This window comes from Zingiber officinale, chromosome 7A (assembly GCF_018446385.1).
Source record: "Zingiber officinale cultivar Zhangliang chromosome 7A, Zo_v1.1, whole genome shotgun sequence".
NCBI lineage: Eukaryota > Viridiplantae > Streptophyta > Magnoliopsida > Zingiberales > Zingiberaceae > Zingiber > Zingiber officinale.
The window spans coordinates 130,541,004-130,553,293 of NC_055998.1; the positions used below are offsets into that span (position 1 = coordinate 130,541,004).

General features: G+C 44.5%; 3 non-coding genes across 3 annotated transcripts; all 3 read right to left on the reverse strand.

Annotated features, from left to right (window-relative positions):
- Positions 1 to 9,351: 9,351 nt before the first annotated feature.
- Positions 9,352 to 9,423, reverse strand: TRNAD-GUC. Its single transcript has one exon. It is a non-coding gene; the product is annotated as a tRNA-Asp (tRNA).
- A 111-nt stretch (positions 9,424 to 9,534) lies between these two features.
- Positions 9,535 to 9,606, reverse strand: TRNAD-GUC. Its single transcript has one exon. It is a non-coding gene; the product is annotated as a tRNA-Asp (tRNA).
- A 119-nt stretch (positions 9,607 to 9,725) lies between these two features.
- On the reverse strand, positions 9,726 to 9,797 carry TRNAD-GUC. Its single transcript has one exon. It is a non-coding gene; the product is annotated as a tRNA-Asp (tRNA).
- Between the last annotated feature and the right edge of the window lie 2,493 nt (positions 9,798 to 12,290).

Below are 12,290 nucleotides of genomic sequence, written 5' to 3' on the forward strand. Positions count from 1 at the left end.
AATTAGTTCCTATCCTCCTAAGACCAGGAACTAGTCAAGGTCTCAGTCTAGGGATCCCAAATGGTCCTAGACTGGACCGACGCCTAATGTCCCTCAACTGGGATGCGCCCTCACAGTCACTCTCCTCTAGTGACTTACCTTCACTTACCGTTTGCCAGACATCTGGTTAGCCCGTCGACCAGTCTGGACTTCGTGTCAGCCCAGGTCAGTCCGTCGACCTAGCTAGGCTTCGTGCTAGATATCAGGTCGGCCCGTCGACCTATTTGGACTTCTTGCCAGCTATTCAGTCGATCCGTCGACCTAAATGGGCTTCTCACCAGCTATCCGGTCGACCCATCGACCTAGCTAGATTTCTATTGCAGACTCAGTCAAAGTGTTAGATCATAACATAACTAACTTAACCTACTTTGTTATTCATCAAAACCTGAGTTAGACCATTAGTGCTAACCGCCCTAACACAACCTACTTGTCTTGTCAAAAATATCAGAACATACCGCATAGACCTACAGAAGAGTTGAAGACATCTATTATCTCTTGCTCGTTCGACCAGTGCATGTATATTGCCGGACCTTTGCCCCTGGTGATGGGGCAAAGAAAATTTCTTCTTATGGCTATAGATTACTTCTCCAAATAGGTAGAGGTTGAGTTGTTTGCCAAGATAACCGAACAGATGATCATCAAGTTCTTGTGGTAGAATATTGTGTGTCGGTTCGGCATCCCTCACAAGCTTGTCTCCGACGATGGAAGGCAATTTCAATGATGGAGGCTCAGAGAGTGGTCTGTTAGCTATGGTATTACGCAGACCTTCATTTTAGTAGCTTATCCCTAAAGTAATGGCTAGGCAGAAGTCACCAATAGAGAAATCCTGAAAGGGCTCAGGGCTCGGCTCGACCATGTTAGAGGAAGCTGGGTGGACAAACTGGCAAGCATGCTGTAGGCCTACCGCACCACACCTAGAGAAGCTACCGACATAACCTCGTTACACTTAGTATATGGGGGGGGGGGGTGTGAAACAGTAGGGCCGGTCGAGATAGGAATGGAATCCGATCGGATGCGTCTCTAAGATGAAGAAAATCTCGAGCGGCGCCTTATGGAGTTAGACTTAATAGACGAAATCAGAGATAAAGCAGTCATTCGACTAATGACATACTGATAGAGGATGAAGCAGAACTACAACAGGAGGGTGATTCCCATATCATTCCAAGTTGGCGACTTACTCTGGAAAAGAGTCAAGTTGGTCGGCAACATCACCAAGCTGGAGGCCCCTTGGGGAGGACCGTACAAAGTAATCCAAAAGCTCAATTCGAGATCCCATTATTTACAAGATAAAAATGGAAAGAACCTGGAACGACCTTGGATTGTAAATCATCTGCAACTCTACCGGGCTGGGTAGTACGTTTGTGATTGAATTCATGTAAATTGTAAAGACATTTATTCTATGAATGCAGAAAAGTTTAAATGAAAATTTTTGCTTAGTGTCAATAACTGATGTGTCGTTCGGCCGTATTGTAAGTGAACGAAGCCCTTGCGTGAAAGGTGTTAAAGACTCTCGACCCGTGTGAGCGAGTTATAAATGAGCAAATCCCTCGTGCCTAAGTATCAAAGACTCTCAACCCGTTTGGGGGAGTTATAAGTGAGCTAAGCTCTCACACCTCCAGACTCCCGAACCATCGACTGAGTTATAAGCGAGCATACTCTCGCGCCTTAAAATTATAATCCCCTGGGTTTCAGACTGGGTATGTCCCAGACTCTCAAGCCACTGGCCAAGTTATAAGCTAGCATGCTCTCGCATCTTAAAATTATAAGCCCTTAGATTTCAGATCGGGTCTGTCTCAGACTCCCGAGCCACTGGCCAAGTTATAAGCGAGAATACTCTCACGCCTTAAAATTATAAGTCCCCGGGTTTCAGACCAGGCCTGTCCCAGACTCATATACCGTTCGATAGTGTTATAAATAAGCAAAACCCTCGCGCCTAAGTGTCAAAGACTCTCGACCGGTTCAGACAAGTTATAAGTGAGCTAAGCTCTCATGCCTCCAAACTCTCGACCCGTGCGGGCGAATTATAAGGGGCAAAGCCCTCGTGCCTAAGTGTCAAAGACTCTCGACTCATTCAGGTGAGTTAGAAGTGAGCTAAGCTCTCACGCCTCTAGACTCTTGAGCCGGTTGGTAAAGTTATAAGCGAGCAAAGTCCTCTCGCCTAAGTGTCTAAGTCTCTCGACCCGTTTGGGCGAGTTATAAGTGAGCTAAGCTCTCACACCTCCAGACTCTTGAGTCATTCGACCAAGTTATAAGCGAGCAAAGCCCTCACGCCTAAGTGTCTAAGACTCTTGACCCATTCAAGCGAGTTATAAGTGAGTTAAGCTATCACACCTCCAGACTCTTGAGCCATTTGGCCAAGTTATAAGCGAGCAAAGCCATCGCAACTTAGTGTTAAAGACTCTCAACACACGCGAATGAGTTATAAGTGAGTAAAACTCTCATGCCTCTAGAATCGTGAGCCGTTCGGCCAAGTTATAAGCAAGTAAAACACTCACACTATGTGCTCAAGACGCACGCGTCGATCGGCCGTGTTATAAGCGAAGCTCAACTTTCATTCCACTTATTACACCAACAAAAAACCAAGTCTACTACGCTAAGGATAAGATAAAAGATCACAACACTCCAGACTAGAGAACTCAAAAAGGGTCGAACGAGCGTGCATGGATTCATACTTAGATTTTTTTATAGGGTGACTTGGGCGTGTATGAGAGGCTGCTGCCAAACTTATAAAAACTAGGTAAGGTAGTCAAGCACATCGTCTGGGAGCGAATCCAAGATCTTCTCACTTTTTATACTTTTGTTCGACAGCTCGGAGGAGTGATAGTCGTCGTCCTTTAGTTGTTGGAAGGTTCCATCAATACCATAGTTAAAGAGACAAAGAGTCTGGTTGGTAAACATTTCGTTGAAATCTGGGGAGTGAAGGTACTTCATCTTGAAAGACTCCAGCCGATCGAGCTCCTTCTCCTTGAACTTGTTAAATTCAACCTTGGACGCCTCCAACTCGGCCTTCAGCGCAGCCAGCTCGGCATCATTATTCATTTATGCTCCCAGAGCTGGAACTCGTTTGTCGCCTGCTCCACAGTTCGGCTAACCTATTCGGTTGCTAACGAAGCTTCTGCCTCTTCAAACTTCTTTGCCAAGACTCGAGCCTCCTTGTTTTTGATGTCCAGGTCTTCAATGGCTTGGAGTTTCCTCTCATTGGCAAAATTTATCTTTGACTCAAAATGATGAGTCTTCTTAGTTAGTCGATCAAGTTGGAGGGCATGATCATGATTTTTGTTCTTATCCACACCATGAGTGCCTGCTCAGACCCCAGCAGCTGCTCAGAGCTTGTGTCTAAGTCCTTTTTGAGTTGGGTTAACTCTGCGGTTAATTGCTTGACCCAAGCCCGTGAGATATTTGTTTGCTCAACCGGGGCTCACAACTGCTAGTTTTCGTGCTCCAGGAACGCCAGCCTTTGGTACATAACCAGACTCTCCACCCAGAACTGCAGTCAGAAAAAGCTAGTTAGTGTCGGTCGGGAAAAGAAAAGAAATGGTTTCGTTAAACTGACCCCAGTTGATTTCTGAGTGAAACCATCAACGAGCTCCCCGAGTAGAATAGTCACCGCTCTGACCCTAGCATCTGCCCAGGTTTGCACTAGGGGACCTTGGATTGTAATTTGGTGCTTTGGGGAGCGCGACTCGACTTCATCTGGACAGCGCCATTCGTCGGTCGGCGAGTGAAGGAATGCCTTGATATTCCTACGGTCGCTCAGATATGAAGGCTCGAAGGTGGCCTTACACTTGGACTTGGACATTGGGGAAGAGTGAATAATGAAAGTGAGGGCTTCTGTGTTGATCGGCGAGGGTGGTAGATAGGCGATCGACGGCATGCATATCGTCCCGACCGGCAGCCCGGACAAAGAGGGAGTCCAATCGGAAGAAGGAGGAGTCGGTAAGAGGGCCTCCCTCTTAGGAATCGTGGAGGAAGAAGTCTCGCCTTGCTCGAAAGGAGTTCGTGGAGTCGCTATTGGAACAGAGGGTTGCAAGGTCAAAGTTGACAAGCGGGAGGAAGACTTCGTCCGGTGCCTCTTACAGCGCTAGATGAGCGACTTGCCCGAGGTGTCTAACTCTGACGGAACCATGGTCGATGCCATAGAAGGGAGCTCGGGCGGCAATTTGCCGGTGTTTGCCGCTGCGTCGCTAGTCACTCCCCGACTTTCCCCTGCTTCGCCGATTGGCTCTTCAGAATGCTCGACCGACAACAGCTAGCAACTCTCCAATTCGGCCACTACTTTAGCATTGATCTCCGCTTCGGCAAGCTTACACTTGCCACTCAGCAATGCTCGATTCATGATTTGATTTGCAAAAAAGGAAAAAAGAAAAATCAGTCAGATTAAAAGATGACAGGAAGAAAAAAGACGTACCAAGAGGGATGGGCAACCGTGTTCAGATAGGCTTAGCCCAAACACATACAGCACTCCCCCCAAAGAAGCCTGTGTATATGGTACTTCTGATTGGCCATACTCGTTGCTGCTTGGAGGTAAGTTAATTGGCCTCGATATCTATCGAGCTGAGGAGGCTTCAACAATTATATTTGTAGGATCGAAAAAAATTTAGATATCTTCACAATTGTATGATATTGTCCACTTTGGGCCTAAGCCCTCATGGTTTTGCTCTTGGACTCTATCCAAAAGGCTTCATGCCAATGGAGATATCTTTTCTCTTTATAAACCCATGATCTTTCCCATGTGTTTTCAATGTGGGACTATGTTTGCAACCTCGCAAACCCAACAATCCCCCCCTCAAAGTCCGAGCTCTGATACCAATTATAGGATCTAAAAAAATTTAGATATCTCCACAATGGTATGATATTGTCCACTTTGGGCCTAAACCCTCATAGTTTTGCTCTTGGGCTCTACCCAAAAGGTCTCATGCCAATGGAGATATATTTTCTTTTTATAAACCCATGATATTTCCCATGTGTTTTCAATGTGTATTTGTCAGCTGGTCAGAAAGGCAGTCCGACCAAGGAGACGAACATAGAAGTAGTGCTCTTTCCAGTGCTTATTTGAGGTGGGCATTTTATCAAAATAAACAACACCCACTCAGGCTTGAAAAAGGAAAGTGCTCGGCTTGGATAGTAAAAGTAATGAAACACATGAGGTACTAGGGGAATCCCGTACAGACGGAATAATACGATAACCTTACATAGTAGTCTAAAGGAATTAGGCACTAATTTATACAAATTTTTTTTAAAAAAGGATGGATGGAAAAGTGTAAGCCTGCAAAAAAACTAGTCTTTAAATAAGGGAAGAAAGCCGTTTGGAGGCATATGAGGGCAATCGTAGGCAGAAGGAATGACGATTTGGTAATCGTCAGGAAAATGATAAGTTAGTTTCATTTGGTTAACCTTATCACCGTTAAACTTGGACTCAGTGGAGGTATACTATAGCTCGGGGATAGTCGGGGGTGGGGAAGGAGAGACAACCATGAAATAAAAAGGAAAGAAGAAGGAGCTTACAGGAGAAGGATCGTCGATGATGAGCAAAGGTAGAAAATGAGAAGATGAAGATGGCATAGTGGATCAAAAGGAGGACAAAGGGCTTAAAAACCTCAGGGACAACTACCCTAAGTCGTCCGATGTAGGGCTTTGGAAAAAGAAGTTTAATCTTGGCCGATGATTTTGAAAAGGTAGTAGTTGCATCAAATTTAAACAATCACCTGTCACACCACACATGCGATGGTAGGGAAAGGCTACATGTGGCATTCCATCAAAGGTGGCATTAATGAGGAGAGAAAGCGCATGATTAAAGGGCATGGCCAAGCATACTTTGCATTAATGGCCAGGGATTTGAACGATTTTTGAGAAATTATGGTGATATCAGCGGTAATTAAAAGACACTATGGGGAGGTGAGCAATCAAAGCAGAGATTAGAAGGAAGTAAAAAAATGGCTAAGTGTGGTCCACGATAGATCCGAGCGGCACCGAGGAGTATGAATAGACGATTAGAAGGGCAGTGAAAAAGAAGTTCAAAGTTGTCTAAAGCACACGTGAAAACCGAGTGGCGACTCTAAACTCTAGAACATTGCGACCAAGAAGAGAGTGGCTTCTTGAAGGACAATGTAAATGTTATAGCCGAGCGACTTCGGTCGGAGAAAAGGCAACCTCTTGACGAACGGCAAGAGGTAGGAGGATTGCACATCATAACCGAGCGGCGACTCTAACCCCTAGCACACTCGATTGAGAAGAAGAGTTCCAGAACATATTAATTGTCCAGTCAGTCAGACTTGCAACCTCCTTAGACTTGACTTGAGGGGAAGACTTGTGATACGGTGATGAAAAGGGGCTCTACCAAAAATGGGTCAAAGTAAGGAAGAACGACTGACGTGGAGGTCAAAGTCAAAAAGATATGATCCATAGATCAAGTGAAGACACCCGAGTGGAGCAGCAAGGCCGGACAAACGACATGCCTTGTCCGAGCAGACAGTCAAGGTCGGACGACATGACTAGTCTCTAAAAACCCGTGGCAGAATGATAGAGACAACAGTAAAATCCCAGGACCACCAGCCTAGCCGACCGGACGGCACGTCCGGTTGCATGAAAACCAGTCCTCTGACAATAAGGGCATCCAAGTGAAAGGAGATTGCTCTGTTTAGCAAGGTCGAACGGGAATAGCCATTCCGAACGAGGGACGGTCGACTAGTAGTGGGGCCCACCTACATATACCCTTGTACTCTTTTAGATGTTTGTGCCATTGACAACAGAGCATGTCAGCAGGCGAATCGTACTTTAAAAGTTTCCAGTCTGTCACATTAGGGATTTGTATGCTCGCTTAAGGAAAGATGTCAGAAATACTTTTTGACTTATCTTTTCCTAAGACGCTTTAGAAAATGTGTGCACGCTTAGAGATGAGTGCCCAGACATTACAGTGACAGTATAAAAGGAGGTTCCCATCTATAGGCGGACGTAGACGCAACTTCGTTATTTCACATGCTTTTTGCTACAACATTCTTATTATTCTTCACCGGAAACTAACTTGAGTGTTAAAGGGTCAACACCAGGAACCTCTTCTTCGCCCGACACTAACACCTTTTATGTTGTAGAGTCACACGGAGTCTTCGCGCCGTCAACCTTCCAGTCACATCCCTAACTTGTCATCTTCTCCGCTTTTGGACAGGAGCAGTAAACTTAAATTCCTCCTCAGTTAAGAAAAAAATTATTCTTACTTTTTGCATACAAATTTTTCTTTGCTTCAACTTCTTTTCAACTCCCTAATGTACACCGATTTACCTAATTACCCTTATTTTTTAGGTACAAAAATCCAAAATAAAGTGTAATTTCTCCTAAAATGCAGCACATTTTAAATTAAATCCCAATATATTTTCTATCAAATTGAGCACGACTCTTTTTCCATCTAACCAATCAATTGATATACTCAATTATAGTTAAATGATGCTAAATTTAGGAGGAATTATACCTCATTTTAAATTTTTTCTATCTATAAAAAATAATGAGAGATTATGTTATAATTGCTCCTAAATTCAGTATCATTTAATTAGAATCGAGTTATCAATTGATTGGTCAGGTGAAAAAAGAGTCATGCTCAATTTGATAAAAAAATATACTACATTCTAGTTTAAAGGTGTTGAATTTAAAAGTAATTATAGTTCATTTTAGATTTTTTTAATAAAAAATAAGGATAATTAAGTAAATCGGTGTGCATTAGGAAGTTGAATAAAAAAATTTTGTAGGTATAGTGTGAAAATAAATTTTTTATGACGTACAGCAGGAGGAAGTTGAGTTTAAGACAATCTACCCTAATATAGTTGATAAATCATACTTTTTTCATATAAAATATTTATTTTTAAATATTTTATACTTTGATATGAGCATAAAACATTTAGTTAAAATCTCTCTCTAATCTCGAGTTTGCACATCTTTTTTGGATAACCCAAAGGAAATTTTAACCTCTAAAAGATATAGAAACAAGCTAAAGTTCAAGGCGCTCTCGAGCCCGCGGCCACCCAGAGATCGAGTCGCCGCCGTTGATCACCTCACCGTCGCCGTGCAATCCGTGCTCCGTATCTCCTGCCGCGCCAGAGAGATCACCATGAGCATGCTGCAATTGAGCTCCATCTCTACATCGCGCTTGTACAGACCCATCACGTTTATCCTCCCTGGAATCTCCGTGCGGCTCGCCAGCCTCAGATCCGCCCCGGCCAGGAAGTCCACCGCCAGGTCCAGCCGGGTAGCGACCCGGTCCACCAGCACGTCCACGCGCATCGGCACCGTGGCGGACCGCCGCGCCCGCACCCGCCCCGCCGCCGCGTACGCTACCCCCACCCGCTCCCCGCCGTAGTAGAAGTACGTGGTGCTGTTCCCGAACAGGAAGGAGGCCATGTTGGGGTTCCGGATGGCGATCCCGGCGTCGAGGGTGGCGTTGACCGATAGGGGCTGGACGACGACGCCGATACGAGCAATCGAGAGGGAGGTCATGCTCAGCGTGGGGTTCTTCGCCCTGAGGAGCGTGAGGGAGAGGATGAGGATGACGAGGCCGGCGACAGCCACGGCAGTCGCGAAGCAGAGGAAGCAGCGGAGGAGGCGGCGGCCGCGGCGCGTTGTGGTCGGGCAGTCGGGGCCGACGGTCGCCGCCTCCTCGGCGACGGAGGGGGAAAACGAGGCGGCGAGTGGCTTCGTCTGCTCCTCCTCCTTCTTCTTCTTCTCCATGATCGATGGCGCCGCGAAGCAGAGGAGATGATCTTGTGCAGTTGAAGCATTAATGGATTGATTTATCTGGGTAGTTGGGAGAAATATTGTCGGTGTCATCAATTAATGCGCCGATATTGATACGATTGAAGTTGAACCCGTCGATCACTCTCTAGTTGCGACGAGGCTAGACATATTTGACTGCTTTCAACACTTTACTGAAGGGGAAAAAATTATAAATTAATAAAAATTCACAGTCGAAGCTCTGTCCGTCGGTAAAACATAGTAAAAACGAGAAGTTCCCGCGGAACGAACCGGCCTCACCCGCGTGACAGATGTAAATACTCAGCACAATACTGTCGTCATAAGTCCGTCAGATATATTTAAATATTATTATAAATTAAAAAAATTTCACCATGAACCCACGAAATTCCGTTTCTGTTCGCCGTTGCCGGGGATCGAACCCTTGTCACACGCGTGACAGGCGGGAATACTCACCACTATACTACAACGACCGTCTTGCTATTTATTAGTCAGATATTAAATATATAAATATAATTATAAATAAAAAATGGAACCCAGCGGACACTTCTGTCCACGGGTAAAAACGTTGCAAAAGCTCGCCGTTGCCGGGGATCGAACCCGGGTCACCCGCGTGACAGGCGGGAATACTCACCACTATACTACAACGACCGTCTTGTTATTTGCTAGTCAGATATCATTAAGTATACAAATATAATTATAAATAATCACAGTCGAACCCACCGGACATTTCTGTCCGCCGGTAAAAAAGTTGCAAAAGCGCGCCGTTGCCGGGGATCGAACCCGTGTCACCCGCGTGACAGGCGGGAATACTCACCACTATACTACAACGACTGTCTTGGTATTTTCTAGTCAGATTTCTTTAAGTAGATAAATATAATTATAAATAAAAAACAAATCACCGTCGAACCTACCGGACATTTCTTTCCGCCGGTAAAAACGTTCCAAAAGAGCGCCGTTGGCGGGGATCGAACCCGGGTCACCCGCGTGACAGGCGGGAATACTCACCACTATACTACAACGACAGTCGTATCAATTTTTCGTCAGATCTTTTAGCATTTTAAATATTTAACACAATTTATCCCATTACCAATATGGTAATACGAATGTAAAAATGCATTCTCGCGATTGGCATAAATATATTTATATGCAATGCTTAGATAGTATTAACTTTGAGCATATGCAAAATATATTCCAAATCATCTTATCTCATGCAAACGGTCATAGTGGACGAAACTTTTTTAAATTCATCTTATTTTCAGCTCACACGAGTTAGCCCTTGACGAACCTCCGGCCGTATAAGATCATCTCCGATGAAAATTTTTGTAAGAGTTTTTGAGCTTCTCTTTCTTTCATCGAAAATTAAGATTCTGATTTTACCGTTAAAGCGTTGGAGATGCCCTGTAGTTGCCATTTTTTTTTTTACTGCAAAAATAAAAAAATGATATAAAATAAATAAATTTGAACAGCTCGTTAAGTTTAATAAATAAGTTTGAACACATATGTATTCAGTTCGTTAACGTTCGTGAACAATGTTCGTGAATAATGTTCACGAACCATATTCATTAATAAAATTCTTTTTAATATGTTAAATAAATAATAAATTGTTCACGAACCATATTCATTAATAAAACTCTTTTTAATATGTTAAATAAATAATAAAATAAAATAAATAAATTTAAATTATCAAGTTCAATAACCAATCAAATAACTAAAAGTTTTAAATAATCAAACAATCTTAAATTGAGAGCTTGATAACATCTAAATGAATCAAGTTCAAGATAAGCTCAAGCCAAGCTTGAATTGAGAGCTCGATAATATCTAAATGAACCAAGCTCAAGTCAAACTTCAAATAAGCTTAAGCTCATAAAAAATAAACCAAGCCAAGTTTGAACAATCATTTCAAAAGTTTGATTCATTTTAAACTTAACTCGGCTCGGCTTGGTTACCTTATCAAACAAGCTTGAACACCCCAAATCTCGACCTGCTCGGCTTGTTTACAACCTTAGTTGTATTGATATGCTCAATGAACCAAATTAAACTCAGCCCGGAAAGACCAGCTTAGAACTACAAAACTGTGCTTAAACTTAACCGACTTTGGTTGAACTATTCTGAATGGACCCGATTTGGTTCGGTTCAATTTTGGACTAGGATTTGTAACAGCGCCGACTTCACCCCTAGTTCTTCTTGTATCGTATCATGTCGATTGTAACAGCTGAATAGAGAAGATGCAATGGCGAAGGAACACGAAGCGAGAGACCGAAGCGAAGAAGCGTCCATCCGATTCTTCCTTCACCTTTTCTCGCGTGCTCCCTTTCTACTAGCTCGGTAAGCTCTCCCACTCGATGGAGGAGCGTACTTTGTGAGGCGGTCATTACCGTAAGCATTTGGTCACCTTGACCTACTCCGAACTCTCCGCGAATATCCGGTCATTCTGACCTACTTCGAGTCTCCCCGCGAGTATTCAGTTACTTTAACCTGCTCCAGGCCTCCTCGACTTCATTCAAGATCACCCCACATGGCATCTGATCTGGACCATGCCTCTGATACCATTTGTTGGGAGTAAAAGGATGTCCACATATCTCCACAATGACATGATATTGTCCACTTTGGGCCTAAACCCTCATGGCTTTGCTCTTGGCTCTCCCCAAAAGGTCTCATGCCAATGGAGATATCTTACATCCTTTTAACTTCATGATCTTTCCCAAATCTTTCCAATGTGGGATTTTGATTGAATCTCAACAATCCTCCTCTCAAACGAAGGACAATAATTACTCTCATGGTCTGGGCCCCCGTGAGCATTCAGTCATCCTGACATGTTCCGGACCTCCCCGCAAGCAGTTGGATCCGGTCAACCTTGACCTGCTTCGGGCCTATCTACGAGCATCCGGTCACCCTGATTTGCTTCGGGCCTCCCTACGAGCATCCGGTCACCTTAACCTACTTGTCTCCCCGCAAGAATCCGATCATCCCGACCTGCTCCAGGCCTCCCCGCAAGCATCTGGTCATCTTGACCTACTCCGGGCTCCTCGCAAACATCTGGTCACCTTGACCTACTTTGAGCCTCCCTGCGAGTATTCAGTCACTTTGACCTGCTCTGGGCCTCCTCGATTTCGTTCAAGGTCACCCCACATGACATCTGGTCTGGACCATTGTTGTGCCCAAAGGACGTCCACATATCTCCACAATGACATGATATTATCCACTTTGGGTCTAGGCCCTCATGCCTTTGCTCTTGAACTCTCCCCAAAAAGCCTTATGCTAATGGAGATATCCTACATTCTTTTTAACCCCATGATATTTCCCAAATCTTACCAATATGAGACTTTGATTGAATCCCAACAATCCCCCCCCCCCTCAAACGAAGAATCACAATTACTCTCATGGTCCGGGCCTTTCCGAGAGCATCTGGTCACCCTGACCTACTCTAGGCCTCCCCACAAGCATCCGCACTCGGTTACCTTGACCTACTTCGGGTCTCCCTGCGAACATTTTGTCACCTTGATCTACTTCGGGCC